The sequence below is a fragment of the Orycteropus afer genome, unplaced genomic scaffold, assembly GCF_000298275.1.
Source record: "Orycteropus afer afer isolate SDZICR_OR568_19922 unplaced genomic scaffold, OryAfe1.0 scaffold00108, whole genome shotgun sequence".
Classification (NCBI taxonomy): Eukaryota; Metazoa; Chordata; class Mammalia; order Tubulidentata; family Orycteropodidae; genus Orycteropus; species Orycteropus afer.
In genome coordinates this window covers 3,760,721-3,765,106 of record NW_006921695.1, presented here as the reverse complement: position 1 = coordinate 3,765,106, position 4,386 = coordinate 3,760,721, and positions in this window count along the sequence as shown.

Here is a 4,386-nt window from a genome sequence, read left to right as displayed (position 1 = left end):
GTGTAATTGACCCATCAAACCACATGGAAGTTTTTTTCCATCCAAACAACTCACTCAGTGTTGTAATTAGTTTGATGACTCACCATGGAAACTTAAGTCAACATCACATTTTGAGGATCTACTGTGTGAAAAAAGTATGAGATGTTTTAAGCCTTGAAAGAAAGGACCATAAGATTAAATAGGACTTTATTCTTAAACTTGAGTTCAGACAGCTCAGGCTTACAGTCTAATAAACAGATGAACCATATTATGTGTAGTTAACCCAATTACCATAGCAAGAACACAAACACCTTCCTATGGAAACCCAAAAGTCAGGGGCTAGACAAACTCTTTTTTCACAGATTATGAGGGATTAGAAGAGATGACGTGTAATAAACTATTCAACCTATGTCTCACCTCTGAGAATTTCCTATATCCCTGAGGACTTCAGGCCTATAATCACATGTACCATGAGACTCAACCCTTGTGATCGTTAATGGAATAGAGGTGGGCTGAGCAAATCAGCTTTGAACATAGCATGTACAGTGCTTTATTTGTAAGCAGTAGAGTTGGAATCTTATATTGATCTAGGGAATAATAACATTATTTTGCTTTATCCATGCTAAGCCACATGCTGGCAGATCAAAAATCTGGTTCAAAGAGAGAGAAAGGAATAAGGTTGGACCACAGAGAAAACAGGACCAAGAGGTTGCACAGTCTCAGAGACAGATAGGCTGCTGTGGAATGTGTAATTTTTAAATTCTCAGTACCAACTTTTATGAAGACTGACTATATTTTATTTACTTCGAGTCTGTGAAACATTCCAGAATTAACCTCCCTTTCTGTTCTTTGTAATTTAAGCATCCCTTTGGTTAACATAAGGAGCTCATAAGGTGACATAGTGGATAAGGCACTTGACTGCTAACCGGAAGGTCAGTAGTCCAAACCCACCAGCTGCTCTGAAGAAAGAAGATGGGGCAATCTACTTCTATAAAGATTTCCAGCCTCAGAACCCCAATGGGGGTTGCTATGAGTTGCAAATGACTCAATGGCAGTGAGTTTGGTTTGTTTGGTTTAGATGGTTTGTGGTAGTTCAGTTTGTGTGTCATCTTGGCTGGCCTGGTTGAATGGATGGGTAGCTGGATGTAGTATTCCCCATGATGAGACCAGTAATCAACTCCATGGTGGAATCTACTGTGAGTAGCACAGTAGCTCCCTTAGGGATTGTGGTCTGCTTCCTGTATATAAGTAGAAGCCTTGGGAAATGGTCTCGAGCTTATGGCACATTTGGATCCTGCATGTAGCTGTGTCATTGTTCAGCAGCCTGCCATGCACTGTTGACCTTGGGACTTTCAATGGACTTAAATTAATTGTCTGCCGTGTGGTTTGGTAACATTGGGACTATGCCTTTTTACTTGTCAACCTTGGGATTGTCAGTCTCAGCAGCCAGCAGCTGTCTGAGAGAAGAAATGCCTGTAGCTCCAGTGGGCCAGGAGCAGGAGGCAGAGCTGAACTCCAAGGTTGAGGGCTTTCACCTAGCCCCTAGATCCTGGCACTTTGATCTTGGACTTAAAGCATCCAAATTGTAAGCATAAACTCCTATTTGTTAAGGCCATCTCATTTGTGGTATATTCTTGTCAGAGCTGTACTAAGTAACTAGAAAAGGTGATTAACAGTTTGGCTGATAACCAATAGATTGGCAGCTGACTCCACCGAGATGTACCTTGGAAGAAAGGCCTGACCATCTACTACTGAAAAAAATCAGCCATTGAAAACCTTATGAAGCACAGTTATACTCTGACACACTTAAGGTCATCATAAGTCAAAATCACAATAATAAATGGTACCTGAGGAAACATACCATGAAGGATGCATTTACAATTGTGCAAAATAAAGTTGAGGTAAGTGTGGGTTATACTGGTAAAATCTTTTTATCGCTAAGTAATTTTGATTCTTGTCAGGCCTTTGGAGGTTTGTTAACCAAAATCTGACTGTTCCTAATGTTGTGTTTTTTCCTTAATCCCAAGAAGTGATTTAATTACAAGCAATTAGATAATGTTAATGGGTGCTAGCTTTCAGGTAACTAACCAAATATTAATTCAAGAATAGTTTATGTGTGAGAAGTTGAATAAAGGGTCAGGGAGTGTGGTTAAGGACAAGGATGAATGTAGGATGTCACCAACTTGTTGTTATTGGATTGTTAATAATAATGATTATATTAGCCCTCCCCACTTTCTCCAAGTATCTCTTTTGAAAGGCCTGCAATATGCTAATGTTTTATTGAGAGAAGAACTCTCAGGTCCTACCCGAATTAAAAGATTCCAACATGGTATCATTTGGTTTGACACCAGCGCATAGGACTAGGTTACAATATTGTTCTCTTGTCTGAGTTAACATTTCAGCATGTAATCTTTGTATAATGAATCATAGCCATACCACAGTCTTGAATACCTGCCTCACTCTCTCCACAAAGACCTCATCACCTGTCTATCTCCTATTTGCAGTAGGTCAACTAAACACTTGCACTAATTTGCCATTCATCTCCAGGCATCGGAATTTTTTACCCTTAGTTCTGTGCACTGAACCCTTGTATATGTGGCACAGAACATTAGATACAGCTTCAAACTTCAAAGTAGCCCTCAACTCCAATTCTGTAGCGTCTAATTCCAAGTGTTTGAATTTCCCCACAATATCTTAAAACTCAAGTGCTGATTATATTATTCTCTGTTGTTAACAACGACAGCAAAATGTGTTCTTTGTTTAGCTATAGGATGAAGTAGCTATTGAAAGTTGAGTAAGTTTACTGGAATTCTATTACAAATTTTATAAAATGTGTGAATAACACAGATCATTCAAAGATTTCCATGCCAATAGATCTGTTTACCCAATGAATACCTATTATAGCATAGCATTTTTCCTTTTCTTACCAGATATTTTTTCTATCCTACTGAGTGAATCTTAAACCAGTTGCCATAGAGTAAATTCCATGTGTTTGAGAGTAGACCTGTGTTCCATAGGGTTTTTTTGTTTTGTTTTTCAATCTTTTAAATTATTTTATTGTTATTATTTTTATTGTGTTTTGGGTGCAAATTTACACAGCAGAATTTATTTTCCATTCAACAGTTTGTGTACATTTGGTGTCACTCCCCAATTACCATGCCCAACCCTAACCCACTCTCTTCTCCCTTCTCAGTGACCCCCCATCCCTGTAACCTTATTAGTTATGCACTCCTGTCTGTCCATCTTTTCCTCTGTGTGAATATTGCCCTTCTGGTGCCCAATGGCTAATTAGTTCAAGAGATGTATCCCTGTAGAGTAGGTGGATGCATTCATTGTCCTAGGTTGGGTGTTCTACATGTAAGTCTTATTACTGTTGAGCTGAGACCCACCCCTTGGGAGTGAGTTTTATTCCAGGCTTGAAATTTATTCCAGGGCCTAGTCTTGGGGGTTCCACCAGACTCCATCCAACCTGTAATTCTGGTTGTTATTGTGTTTTTGAATTTTTTTCCATGTATTTTCCTCCCATTCTATCCAGGATCTTCAGTTTTGATCCCTTCCCAAGTGGTTGGCTTCGGTAGCCAGGCACCATCTAGTTCTTGTGACCTTGAGGTCCATAATATCCTCAGGCTGATTGTTTCAAATGCCCTTGGATTTCTTCACTCTTCTTCACTTCTGACTAAAGGAGACCATTAGCTGCATCTTAGAGAGCCGCTCGAAAGCTTTTAAGATGCTAGTCACTACTCACCAAAGCAGGTTGTGGAACAAGATTTTTATGTATTTTATGTATTATGTTGTGTCAGTTGAGGCTAGTGTCCCCCATTACTATGGTCCTGGGTCGGCAGATCCCGTGGTTCTCTTCCAAGATGTCCAGCTGTCTATGAGGGATTGTTCAACATCTGTCTTCTTTTGCTTCTGTAATGATTGTGGTTATTTTGTATCACTGTTGTCTGTGTAAGATTATACTCAGCTGAATCTATCATTGGGTCTAGAGTATATTGCAATTCACTAACTCCCATCTGATATTCTCAGTTGTCTATATATTTATCTGTAGCCTGGTATTTGATGTTAATGGTAATGCAGTATTATGGCTATACTGGTATTAGCCTCTATTGCCTATATTTTATGTGCTCAATTTATTGTCCTCCTTTTCCCCAATGTTATCATGCTGGTCACAGCCTCTTTCCATACCATCCCTACCCATACCCAACTCAGCATGTGGCCCCCAACTAGTCCAAATTTTCTGCTCCCCTTCCTTCCCCACCCTGGAAACCTACAAAGTGAATTCCTTTCCTTAAGCAAACCCTTCCTTGACTTTTTTTTTTTTTTTAATTGTGATTTGGGTGAAAATTTACAGAGCAAATTCAATTTCCATACAGCAATACACATATACTTTGTCTCATGACATTG